This window comes from Erpetoichthys calabaricus, chromosome 13, assembly GCF_900747795.2.
Source record: "Erpetoichthys calabaricus chromosome 13, fErpCal1.3, whole genome shotgun sequence".
NCBI lineage: Eukaryota > Metazoa > Chordata > Cladistia > Polypteriformes > Polypteridae > Erpetoichthys > Erpetoichthys calabaricus.
The window spans coordinates 110,290,548-110,305,207 of record NC_041406.2 but is presented as its reverse complement, the minus strand read 5'-3'; positions in this window follow the sequence as shown (position 1 = coordinate 110,305,207).

Genomic DNA, 14,660 nt, shown 5'->3' with positions numbered 1-14,660 from the left:
GAGGGAACGTAAGGAGTTATGGGGGGTAAGGAGTTCCTGTAGATAAAGAGGGGCATGTCCATAAATGCACTGATGGGTAAGAAGGGAGACCTTGTACTCTATTCTGAATGAAACAGGGAGCCAGTGAAGGGTTTTCAGGATTGGGGTGATGTGATCATACTTTCGCACCCTCATCAGGATCCTGGCAGCGCTGTTCTGAATATACTGGAGTCTCTGGATACTCTTGCCAGGAATCCCAATGAGGAGTGCATTACAGTAATCCAGCTTGGAAGAGACAAAGGCATGGGCACAGAAATGACAGGATACTTGTCTACTGCCAAGCATACCCTGGCACTGACAAAGTAAGTCTTCTGATTGATTTTATATACATTATCAAGACTTTTTTCCTTAATGTGTTATGTTTTACTCTTACACAGAGCATTTTTCTTGAGACAGGGCAGGTAACTAATGCTTGTACTCCATTCAATAAATTTATATCTGTATTTGCTTTGTTTTGAAGCCTCTTTGTACCTCTCAATTCCGACCTGAACAGGAATTGCACAGACAGTGTCCATGGATAAAATTAAAATGACATTAGTTGGCCAGACCTGAGTGACAACTACACCGGTAACATCTACAGACAGCTAAGTAGGGACAGAGACATAAAGGGAGAATGGCATAAAAATAGCCACGTGGAACAATGAGGCAGACTGGGTTTGGAGAGAGAAAGAGCAAGAGAAGCACCCTGAAATAAGAAAATTTGTATGCATTGGAATGGTCAGTCTGAGACAAGGAGCTATAAGAGCAGTGGTGTCTCCCGAGTCCAAAAAAATGGTAATTCATTTCATTAAGAGTTGGTGTGTCCTGAGGCCATACAGTGGGTATTAATTAAGAGTCAGCCACAGCTCTTTAATTAGTAAATAAAAGTCAGTCTTTTGCCAGCTCACAGATCATTAAATAAAGAAAAATGAAGCAAGAAGGTTTCTCCAACAACATTAAAGATAGATATTGTAGTAATTTATATTGTCAGTTGGGGTTCTGCTGTTACTGATATTAAATTCAAAGAGCCATGCTAAGAGGCAGAGACTCCTGCCAGACCTATGGTACCTGTCTGTTGTGTTCTTAATAAAGATGTCTGGCTGAGTCATGAATACAATCGCTAAACTCGGCCTGTCACGATCCCAGTAGTACACAGCCTGTTTTGTTTTGCTTAGGTTTCGCATTTTTATGCAGTTATTTCTGTTATTGCAGTACTTGTCAAGATTCTTTTAGGGAACCTCCTAGGTTCATCTTATATAATTTTAGGAATTATTAATTCAGTTGCTTTTATTGTTAAAATGTTTAAATATTACATTTATAAGGGGGCCGCTATGTTGTTAACGGTAATTGGGCCCATTTCTTGCCTTTAGAGCAAGCATTACATCCTCACACCGTCACTTTAAAAGAATATGGTGCATACTGTACATGCTGGTATTCAAATATTGGATCACCTATAAAAAAGAAAGTGGAAAATAACTAAATAAAAACCATAAAAAAAGTTTAGCTTGGTACTGACTGATTTAAAATTGTTAGTACAACCATAACCTGCCTTTGGTTTAGGTAAATGATTAGGAACGAGTACATTAGAGCAGGGGTAGGCAACGTCGGTCCTGGAGTGCCACAGTATGTGCAGGTTTTTATTCCAACCCAGTTCCTTAATGAGAACTCAATTATTGCTGATGAAGCACATATTGCTTAAGTGACATTTTAATGCTTCATTTTAGTGGTCTCGCTTGTTAAGGTTCTCCAACCTTAATTGCTTATTTCAATCTTAAAATGCTGCATTCAGTGTTTTAATTGCTCCTTATTAGCAATAAAATGTAAAAGACAAAGCAGCCAGCAGTTCTCCAGCTAGCTTTTTTCCAATTACATCTGTGTGTGTTCATCATGCACGGTTTGATTTAATAAAACACTTAATAGAAAAATGTGACAGACTGAAAATGATCTGTTTTAGGCTTCAAATCATTTGGATGATATCCTTGGAAAGGAAAAAAATCTACGATATAAAAGCCTTACATTGCACAGACTAACAAGCCATAAAATTAAATAAGGTCTGAGATTGGCAATGATTGGTTTCTAATTAAGCAATTGGTTTGGAATGAAAACCTGTAGCCACTGCGGCTCACCAGGACCGACATTGCCTACCCCTGTTTTACATCTTATTGCTAATAAGGAGCAATTAAAACACTGAATGCAGTTTAAGATTGAAATAAGCAATTAAGGTTGGAGAACCTTAACAAGCGAGACCACTAAAATGAAGCATTAAAATGTCACTTAAGCAATATGTGCTTCATCAGCAATAATTGAGTTCTCGTTAAGGAACTGGGTTGGAACAAAAACCTGCACATACTGTGGCACTCCAGGACCGACGTTGCCTACCCCTGCATTAGAGAGTCAGCTCAGGTTAGACGGTTTGGAGACAAAGTCAGAGAGGCGAGATTGCGTTGGTTTGGACATGTGCAGAGGAGAGAAGCTGAGTATATTGGGAGAAGGATGCTAAGGATAGAGCTGACAGACAAGAGAACAAGAGGAAGGCCTACAAGAAGGTTTATGGATGTGGTCAGAGAGGATATGCAGGTAGCGGGTGTAACAGAACAAGATGTAGAGGACAGAAAGAGATGAAAAAAGATGATCCGCTGTGGCGACCCCTAACAGAAGCAGCTGAAAGAAGAAGAAGACCTGTGTCTTTGTTATGACAGTCCCTTTGTTTCACCCTCAATAAATATCACAACATTTCCGCTGTGGTGTTCAAGAAATATCAAGTCAATTGTTAAAACATTTAAATAAGGAGACCTAGGTGATCCCTGTATAACTGAGAAATCAAAGTTCAGGAAAAAACACTCAATGGCTGCAAAGTCATCGTGCTCAGACGAGTGTCTCTTTATAACTGAATCCAAAACAACGGTAGAGCCAGTTTTTGGAAAGATGAGGCGGAAGGGGTGGGTTCAAGAGGCTGACAGAGAGAAGTGATATTATTGGTAGATTGTCTGTCAATCATGTGTTCTGCCGAGGGAGGAAGAGAAATAGTATTAAGTGACAATGCCAACCCCTGGCTTGGAATTGTAATTACCAGTAGACGAGCCCTGAAGTTGTCTCCCATGTACACATATGTGACACAAGCAATGAGGTAAATTGTGCCACCTAATGTGCTCAATGGGACAGTTTGGATGTCCAAGGAAAGAAAAGCATTTTGAGGGCAACAGAAATTGAAAGTCTTTCCTTTACTGTAGAAGTAGGCAGAAGAATAGCCGGCACATTGAAATCTTTACATATCTTTCTTCCCACTACTAGAGATGAACCGAAATCAAGGTCACAAAAAGAAGCACTATTCTAAAACAGATTTCATTTCTCTAAATACTTCCTTTCTCTTTTCATATTATATTCTGTTGTTTTTCTTCATGTGGTCACAGTTCAGAAGCTTGCTGTGTGCACTTCCATCTTTTATAGTGCAACCGTGCTGGCACAGGTGTGCACTACATTGCTTGGCAACATGCTGAGTCTGTAGCCACAAAATGGCAACACCCATCAAAAAACATGGAGAATGGCAAATAAAAAACATAAGAACAAAATTCAGAAAAAATGTCAGAAAATTTATACCAATATCTATCTGAGAACAATAATATAACAATGAAAGCCAGTAACAATAAATAAAAACATTTACTGCTTTATCTTTACTATGGACATCCTCTTTCTGTACACATTTATTCTTCACAATGAAGGTCTCACTGTCCTCAGACAGGCATTCAACAGAGGTCCAGTCCAGGACCCCAAACAGCCTTTGCGGCCTGTCAGAAACCAGTTCTTACCCACAGTGCTTTCTCATTTGATAACATTATTTTTCACCGGGTCAGGGGAGTAGCAACAATTACTAGATTGTGGCCTAGCAATACCACCATCTTTGTCGGCTGAGTAGAAGAGCATTTCTTTTCTTCCTACCTAGGCTGAACAAAAAATTATTCTGTTGGTGCTGCTACTTGCTCCAGAAGGCAGCTACAAGAATTCACTGATGCTTTTACTAGTTTCCATCCATCTCCCAGGTTTACAGTCAACATATTCACCACAACACCATTTTTAGATATCAGTGTTTCAATCAGCTTTCCAAAACTTAAAACCTCCGTCTGTCTGTTTACAACTCCTGTCATTCTTGGCACACTAAAAACTCTATACTCTTTCACTATTCCTTAGACTCCACCACTTCTGCAGTGATAAAGTTGACTTCTGTTATGAAGCACTCAGAATGAGGAGTTTTTTTTATTATTATTATTGACAGAGGACTTCCTTCTCATATTGTGGACAGGGCCCTCAATCAAGCCAGGAGTAGACCTTGTAACATCCACTCTTAAGAAACACACATCCCGCTGGTCTTTCCATTCCACCCTAACACTCTCTCTCTCTCTTACAGATGAATACCACCAAGATGATGTGAATTCTCGATTCTTGCAGGTCTTTTGCCTCCTGACTGGCCTCCTAGTTTTTTGTGCCGCAGTTATGTGATAGAAAAGACACCGATTTGAAGCAGTGCTCTAACATCAGCTGTGGGCTCCTGTAAACGCCATTCACTCTCGTTTCAGAAGGGGCCTGAGTTGCCTAGAAAGCTTGCTTATTGTAACATTTTGAGTTAGGTAATAAAAGGTGTCATTTTGCTTGTTGTCTTACTACATTCATAATGGCTAACACGGTACAACACCCTAGTACTACAGGTTAAAAAACATCCCAATTTTACAGACAGTTCCTTCCACAGCCTAGCCCTCCCTTGATCTCCTTCCATCAACCACCTAACCTAACTTCTCATCCACACGTCACTTTGCAGAGGACAAATACATTCGACACCAGCCACTTTGAGCTGTAACAGGACCCACTGTGTCACTTGCAAATATGTCATCAACAATGCCCCTGTATCCAGTCCATCTGGTAAATTCAGTATTAAACAATGGGCCTCTTCCCACTCTTAAAAATTTTATTTTCTTTGTTTTTTTTTTTGTTGTAGGAACTATCCAGCCATGTACATAGGTGAAGCAGGGAAATGACTAGCAGAGTGTTTCAGGGAGTATGTTTGAGCCATTAAAATCAACGACCATAGAACAATTCACATTCTTTGCAGTTTGTGTTCTTTCCTAGCACCTCAAAGACCCTTTGAAAGAAAATCAGAAGAAGCTAAGCTCATTCTCAGCCTGAGATCACATATTTCTCCAGGTCACACCTACTCTCATCTTTTCTCCTTTCATCTGTGCTGGCTTTGTTCCCTCCTATATATGTTACCTGCTTTTTTGTTTTCAGTTACACACCTGATGAACCCTATACAGCTGTCTTTAACCTTCTTTCTTTTTCAGTGTTGAAAAAATCTTTACCTTTTTTTTTTTTAACTTTGCAGATACATGCTGACACAGTACCTGCACTGACTCTAATTAAAAAAATATACACGTAAAGTCAAAGCACGGCAATGCATTCCTCACACCACTCAATAATTGGCAGGTCCTTCTTTTCCAGTCTGACAACCTGGTAAGAATGTGGGACCTACTCACTGAAGAAAGAGGGAGAGATAAGCTGAAGTCCTCCACACCAGGAAGCTGCTGGCACTTCACTGATGCAGCTAATATATGATAAACAGGGACCCTTCACTTTCAGAGTTCTTTGAAGAGATATGTAAATCATCACAAAAAGTAATTCCCCTTATTAAAATGGATCTTCTTACTTCAGAATTAGATCTGAATCTTTTAGTATCTAACTTTCACCTTTATGATGAGGTGGCTTGTGGTAGGACAGTCTTAAGATGAATGCAAAGCCAAATGCAAATGCCTCCTATAGCCGTGCTATACTGAAAATGACCGGAAAAGCAGCCCCCATTCTCAAAACTGAACGGTGTCCTGATCATCTACATTGACAGCGTATGGAGCCTGAGGTCTGCTAGCACTAAACCAGCGTTGAAAACTGACCACTTTTTAAATAGTTTTAGTAGTTTCCTTTACTGTATAGTAATGTAAATTGTGCCAGAGAGCTGCTAACACTCTCTGCTTCAAACCTTCAGAGATCTCCGTTCAAATCCATGCAAAGCCCACGTAGATTTGGATCAATTTCCCTCCCGTGTTCACGTGGCATTTATTGGGTTATCCCTGCTTTTTTCCCACTAATTCCAAACATGCAGGTTAGGCTGATTGATGTCTATAATCTGACCCATCTTGAGTGACTGAGTAACTAGCCTCTTGATGTTGCCATACAGTAAGGAATCCAATATATTTTAGTAATTTAACTGATCTACTTCTGTCAATTATAATTATTATTTTTTATTTGATGGGAGTTTGAGCCTGAGAGACATATAGTACATCATTTTGTGAAAGTGCACAAATTTTATGACAACCAATGAAGGAAGATATTTAGGGAAGTAGTCATTGCCTTCATTTCTTTTGAATGTGGCGGAAATCAATCATGCAGTACTTACCGGAATGGAAACTAAACTAACTTTACATAGAAATGGCTACGTGCATTTCCAAGCAACTGATCTGATAACTATAACGTCCAATTCCACTGGAATTTATCATGACATCTACCAGTTTTCCTTTAACTTGTTGATCATCCAATTTAATAGTACATTTTGGAGGACTGATTAAAATGCTTTGCTTTTCTTTGACTATGAGACGGTATGGAGTAGTATGAGGGCTTCACACAAAACAACATTTCTTTTTTGCTGTCTTAAAATATCTTATATAGTGTAGAATACCAGAAGAATACTTGGTGTCAATTAAAAGTCAATGTTTGACACACTATTTGGTGTTTGAAGAGTTACCATATTCTGGTTAATACAGAAATGAGTCTTTATTGACAAGAATGGAAAACTGTTCAGGGAAATGCACAAGGATCATACTGAAACATGATGACTCTTTAGACTGATGACACTCTAGTTAAATCAGATATGAAGTCCTATTTCTTATATCATTTTCAATGTTCTTCAGAATGCTGTTTTTACATTAGCTGTGCTGCTTGTACTGTATAAAGTTAAATCATCTCAAGTAAAGACGAGTTACCAAAATCTAAACATGTGGATCCAGCCTGGGAAATGAGGGTGCAAAAGTAATAACAGGACAAGGTTAGAATTTTTGGGCACCTTGCAGCCAGCCCCATATAATTATGAGCAATGAATGTAAAGAAAACGTGTGTTATAATACAAAATTGAGTTGTCTCGACTGCCGTCCTAGATAGACTCATTAGGATAGCGGCTCTTCCCCATTTAACACATTCTGAGAGGAAGAGGTGGGCCCAGGTGGATGAACCCCAAAGGTGATGTCAGATTGAACAGTTTCAATCATCCAATCTGCACAAGGGGAAGAAGAGAGGTCATTAACACACAGTGTCGCCTCCTGTCTCGGTGGAGAATTACCATCCCACAACCCGTCAAGCTGTTTCCCATGAGTGCATGCACACGCACTTAACAATACTGAATGCACTCCCATATAGCTGTGCTTGTTAGATTAATGGAGCAAACCTCATCTCAGTGTACTTGGGGACTTGAATAAATATCCTGGTCAGGCCTCCAGACCTATCATCACAACTGAAATGCATAAAAGATAGCAACTTTGACCTAAAGATTAGTTTGGGGCCTTCATTGGCAGCATGGACCACAGAACTTTAGGGGATACCAGCGGGGACCAAGGTGTGCTAATTACTTTTAATGTAATATTGGAGATGAGCCATAAATTCAAGTGAAATTAATTTTATTTTAAATTGCAATAAGAATCTCAAAGCAATGCCATTAAGCGGTCAGTTAATGATGTGCTATTGAGCCAGGAAGAATGGTGTTTGAATTACAGGTAGTCCCCAAGATACGGACACCCGACCTGTGACTTACGAACAAGGACGCAGCTGCGACGCATGCGCCTCAGTAACTGCCGCTCCATCATCTTCGGCCTGGGGATACTGCAAGCGGTGGCTGGAGGGGGGCGATTTCGCAGCTTGCGCAGTGTACTGTCCCTCGGGCGGCTCCTGGCAGCCATCAGTGACCCGTGGTTCATAGTCACCAGGGCCACAACTATCGCTCGTGTGCAGGACGATGGTTCCCTGCCCGCCCACTACGCTGCCGCAGCTACTGCTCCTGACTGGACGCAGGCTGGATGGAGCAGAGGGGGGCATTTCACTGCCCGCCCAGCACACACTGCTGGTAATGCTGCAAGTAGTGACCCAGTTGTGGCTGAACGGGGAGGTTGGGGTAGCATTGTAGTGTGCCTCGGATGGCTGCCTGTTGAATTGGGGTTGGATGATTCACTACTCGCCTTTGGCCACACCGTGTTCGTTCTACAGCATACTGTAGTGGAGGTGACTGTGAGGTGGGCTGGTGATGAACCGCCCCTCGCCGCCTCCATTCATTCTCAATAGCATGCCTGCTTGTACTGGTACACACATAGCAGGAAGTTGTCTCTTGTTAGTACATCAGACGTGTTGATGACTGGTGCCTTCCTGCTGTGATAACATGTACAGTGCTGTGCAGACGAGCTCATCTTAGCATTTTGTCTTCACCCTTCAAGAATGTCTCTGAAACACATATCTAATGCAAGTGCTGGTGATACAGTAAAGAAGAGAAAAACCACCACCATTGAAAATAAGGTAGAAATAATAAAAAGGTCAGAGAGAGGTGAAACTCCATCATTCATTGACAGAGCACTTGATTACAGTCGGTCAAAAATAGCATTTATTAAACCTGTTCCGACTTACATACAAATTCAACTTAAGTACAAACCTACAGTCCCTATCTCGTACGTAACCCGGGGACTGCCTGTATATAAAAACTTTTTTCCCTTCCTATATTTAAATCTGATATGCAACCTTGTAGCTGTGCCAACAAGGGGACTACACTTCCCATCAGGCAGCAGGAGAATGATGTAGTTGATGGGAGGCTGTCTGATCAGTGCACCACTCACAAAGTTTGAGTTGGGAGACTGCAGGTAGTTTTTTTCTTTTATCGTACAGCAATTTCATTTTCTCATTGGACTACAACTTTTGTCTAGTAGTACACCTTTGTTGTCTCAATGTGGGTTGTCTTTATCCATATTACATTTCCAAAAACACTGTCACCTCATTAATTTTCATCTGGAAACTTTTCTGTGGAATCAGCTGGGCCAATATGGGTGTACAGCATTGTTAAACCCTTAATGAACAACGTTTCTTTCTTTCCACTCCCCAGAAAGCCCTTTGGTCAGGTGCAGGAATGACAGGCTATAAGGAAAAAATTAGTTTGCCAGCCAGGTTAACTCAACAAAAGTCAAAACTAAAAACAAATGCTTTGTGGCATTAAGTATCTTGTCCACAAAATGAACAAAAAAGGACTTGGCTTTAGCCATAGAATCAGGGTCTGTTTTCTCGGGAGCTACAGTATGTCCAGCAGGTTGCTTTTGGCAAAAAGACGCCTCATTTTGAATAGCCGGGGCTCTTATGGATGTAGAAACAGACGGGGTGGAGCTCAGTGCCCACACTGGGCGGTTTCTCGGTGCTGCAGGGGGACAGATGGAGAAGGCAATGTTAGTGACTGTGAGACCTCTCTCCCCAACAGGTTATTACATAACTCTACACGTGAGGAATTCCTCCAACTGCACACGTGACAGCCTTTATAAACTCCAAAAACAAAACCTCTTAGTGACTTTGGTGATTACAAAATCACATTTGAAACAATTTTAGTATCAATTCTGCAAAACCGTATACAAAGGTAAACTTGACTCTCTTGTGTTGAGGGCCAGCCAAGCACTAAAGAGTTTCAAAGCATGTAGTCCCAAACACTTCCAATAATGGCCACTAGAAAGGGATATCGCCAACAAACCCTGGTTTGTAGTAAGGACAAGCGCAAATCTTTATAAAATAAAAGATATGCTCTTCATAAAAAAGTTTTCCAATCCCAATGAAGATCCATGGAGCACAAAGTCAAAATGGAATAGCCTCTAACAAGAAGGAGATCCAAGATGAACAAAGTCCCAATACAGAATCCAAAAGCAAGATCAAAACACAAAGCATAAAGCTGAAAAAGTAGATAAAAATCACAAGGCATAAAGAATTTACAAAAGCACAAGAATTCACCACTCCAGAGTGGATTCACAGTGAACCGCCAGGAGCCGTGGAAGACCCCCCAGATTTATGGGGAGGGGGGGCAGTTCCTGCCAGCCACCCACAAAACACATGGAACACAACAAAGGCAGGTTGTATACATATACAAAACCATAAATAAAGAAAGATGCACATAATCAACATAAAAAAGAATCAATTTGAATCCTAGCTGAGACACGACATCTTGCACATCACGTCCTATAATATTTTGTGATGTTATATTTTTTTATAAACTGTGACTGTCACCAGGAAAAGCAGTTTCAGAAAATCAGGTGAACCATATTAGGCTGTAAGACAAGGAGAGTGGCGGCAATCATGAATGTCAGTGTACTGTGTATATGGGTTAATAAATTAAAAAAATTGATGACATTATACTTTTTATCAAAGCAATGCGTTACATTTTTACAAAGTCAGAGCAATTATACACCTTAATTTCAAGTTTGCAGTACCATTCAACAATCCATGTTATACACTTTTTGCAGCATATCATTTACACACATTGTAAGAAAAATACTAAGGAAATGAAAAAAAAAAAAAAAAAAAAAAAATATATATATATATATATATATATATATATATATATATATACACAAACCCTGATAAAAAAAGAATGAAGTTAATTTTTTTTCTATAATGCATGTCGAGTCATGTTTCTTCAATAGATTTTAGGAAGAGAACAACTGAGGACACCATGTTTAAGTGAGTAACAGTAATTGGCAACATTTCCTGTTCCTTGTTGGCAGATATTTATTTAGATGCATTTTATGATGATGGAGATGCCATTTTAGAGTTTCATGCCAATATGGCATAGTGACTTGTAGAAATTTTAAATCAACTTTAAACGAAGCAGCTTTGAATCATTTTAATAACATTAGTGAATACCACTACATTTGGTGACCCACAGAAGTCTTTTTGAGAATAATGTAGATGCTTTCTGCAGTCCATGTTTGCCAGTTTGGCTGATGCCTTTATCAACATCCTCTTTCATAGCATTTATTTATAGAGTACAGTGATCCCCTGCTGTATCGCGATTCAGCTATCATGCCTCCGCTATATCGCAGAAAAATTCAACAAGTACATCCTACCTGTAGTGTACTTTGCAGCCAATTCATAACAAAGTATACGGTTTTCAGCAGTCACTACAGTAGACAAAGAATTTCGCGTTACAGTACCCAGATAATTTCCTACAAGGCCCATTATTGGCTGAAAGAGGAGACTCAACCAATCAGAGCGGGATTTTCATTCTCTTGGGCTCTGATTGGCTGCTGCTAATATGGTTTAATCTCACAAGAACAGCAAGCGTGGGTCCCCAACACATCTTAGTTCTCTGTTTATCGCGTACCTTGCTTGTGGTCCAATTGTTGTGAGCAAACGTTTTGTGAACTTTTCGTTTTGTTTTAAGCCCTACGATGGCTCCCAAGCACCCTGCATCTTCTAAGAAGGGAAGGAAAGCGTTACGCGGACGTCACAGCTTGAATGAATCGACGGTATGCTACATTACTATTATTATTATATTATTATTATTATGTTATTCATATCCTTAGCCCAACATCCACATATCATGTGGGTGTTTTGATAAGTTTACATGTGTTTAAAGCATGTGGGATGGGTATTTTAAGGCTTAAACTATAAAAAAATGTTTATTTATATGGTATTTCTATATTGCGGATTTTCACCTATCGCTGATGGGTCTGGAAGGTAACTTCAGCGATAGGTGGGGGATCACTGTAGATATATTTTGGCAATTAATAATAACTACCTGTCACCTGTGGCTCCACCCACATAGTAGTGAAACGTAGGTACGCTCCAACGTCAAACGTTTGGAACTGTATCTGATTGTGTTCAGCTCTGATGGGAGAGCATCCCCGGCGTGGGGAGAAAAACATGTGGCCGTGATATCTCTGGCAATCATCAGCTACCCTCTAAAACACACGTAGCTCTGATCTCTCTCTCAAAAAACTTCAAATGTTACTCCTTAACAATATGTAAATGATAATGTCTGTTGAGCAAACAGGTATCGCTAGCTAAGTGGAGGTAAGGTACTCTCCAACACGTATTGAGAGGACAAGCAACTTGAACGGAGGCTGGCACGTGAGTGAGGATGGCCCAGCCCCCCTCCCCTCGGCCCGCAGCCGCTCTCTCTCGGATTCACACAGATAAATCGGTAAGCGAACTATGATACTTAGCGTGATGAGAGAAGTTGCAAAATCAGAATGTTCAAGCAAATTATAGAAAAAAACCTGATCAAAATCCGTTAAGTAGTTCTCTCGTGAAAAGTGAACAGACAGACAGACATTGGATTGTATATATTAATAATAATAATAATATATTTTATCCCCTTTCCCAATTATAGCATCGGAAGGTTAAGTGACTTGTGTTGAGTCACTCAGTGAGGCATCGGTGGGATTTACAGTCCAATGCCTTACATGCTACACCACAATGGCTCCACTACACTGCACTGCCCGTATGTTTAACCCGTCCCTTGATGGATTTTCATCTCCTTCTTGAGCAACTGTGTCAAGGAGAAAACGATCCATGAATAAAGGTGAATACAAAAAAAAAAGCAGGAGAAAGAACCAGCAGCAAAGCCATAATATAGGTAAAAGTTAATCATTCTTTCAAGATGACCAATAGTGCAAAGCAAAATTCCTGAACTGTGCATTCAAATAAGGGAACTAGACAGCAGGTGTAGGTGAAGTCAAAAAGGCAAGCATAAGTCAAAATAGGAAGATGACAAAACACGCTAGACAGCCAGGGCAGTGTCTGAATGTGGAGTTTGCACACTCCAGCCTTTTTGCTAAAAATGAATGAGTTAATAATTCCACACTGACTGGTCTTTGTAAAGGCCCTCAAGATGGCAATATACACTGCCGGGAAGGACACACCCCAGGTCTTTATCTGACCGGTAAGCCAAATGAAATGGTCTGTGGCTGAGGATATACAGTGGAGTAAGAGTCTGCCAAACCTCTAGTGGGCAGCAGTAATGTTTGGCTTTGCTCCTCTAATCTTCTGTAGTTCTTGGGAAGTGAAGTTTTTGCAGGAGCCTCTGTGAGATGAGAAGTAAACCAGAAGTGATTCCTAAAGGAGGGAATGGCACCAGAGGTACTCCTGGATGTAACCTTTAGAGGGCCTCAGCTGCCTCTGTTGGCTTTTGGAGTTGAGAGGTAAGCATGAGGAAGCCCATTAGTTGTGGGAAAGGAAGATTCACAGATAGGAAGAATATTCCTTTTAGTAGATGACTAAGTGGTGCAATTACCCAGTGGTGGACCTTCAGTTTTGGAGCCTTGAAGCATGAAATGCTAAGGGGGTCAGTTCGTTACCAGCAATAAGATCTGGGTAACCACTGCTATCTTCTTCAAATGGGCTTGTTCCACCACAGAGCACACATTTTTAAAAATGTAACCACTATGTCTCAGATATTAATTAAAATGAATGAAAAAATATTAATAAAATTCATATTTTTAAAAAACCCTGCTCATATGGTTACACCCAACCTTTTTAAGCAATGTGAACTAAAGTTGCTTTAGACCCCACTGGAATTAAGGGCCCTAAAGCTTAAGCTTCATTAGTCCCATAATAGCAAATAAAGCCTAAAAGCTCACTTTATGCAATGTAGCTTCTCTTTCTCCCAAGGCTGTTTTTAGCAGATGGACCAATATCTCACATATCTATCTGAGACAGAATTCTTTTCAAAATCCTTGTGCTTAACTTTTGCTTCCTCTACTGGACATAGGTGATATCTTCAGAGCCTCCTGGAGGAAGTTTTAATGTTATAAAATTTGTCTTGCTAATATTCTCTGAGGATTCTGAATGTCCAAAGATGTCCACCTGGGAGTTGGCCACAGCTGTATGCACTATGGAAGGGAATTCTTCATTTTGTGGCTCTTCTAGCACATAGGGATACAAAAAGCCTAAAAGGAATACAAATTGAATGCATATGGAAAGTAGGTCATAGACAGCAGGAGGAAAGGTGTTAAAATAAAGCCTGAGTTAATTTCACTTTGTGGTTGACTAAAGACCTCCAAGCTGCAAGACACAAGCAAATGAAGGAGTGACAGTGTGACCTAGATGCTAGTCAAAGAAACAGCTTAAAGGTCTTCTAATGGTTAGAGGATTCTGAACAGTGGTAAGCTAAAAATAGCAAAGCCATGATCGCTTTGGCATCTGCCACCATTGCTCCCCCACAGAGGATGCACCCCTTTGTGTTTAGGCCGTTATTGTCCGTTGGATTTCCTTAACCAAACTACTCCGCCAGCTTGGCTGCTTCCTTTTCAGCCCTGCTGAAATTGAGAAAATTCTGACTGGAAAAGCCTCTTTCTGACAAAAGCCCATGGTCTGTGGATTCTTATCGAAAGTGCTAATCTAGGCTGAAAATAACAGTGGTTTGCAAAAACTAGGAGTTGTGGAAAATGTACACACCAACCCACAAATACGCACGAAGATCCGTCCTTAAATCAAGATTGGACAGATATGTTTTAACTGGGGTTAGCCTAACACTTCATCGACTAGATCTGGGCTGGCCACAAGGAAGGAAATCTAGGGGTATGCAGGCAAAAATATGG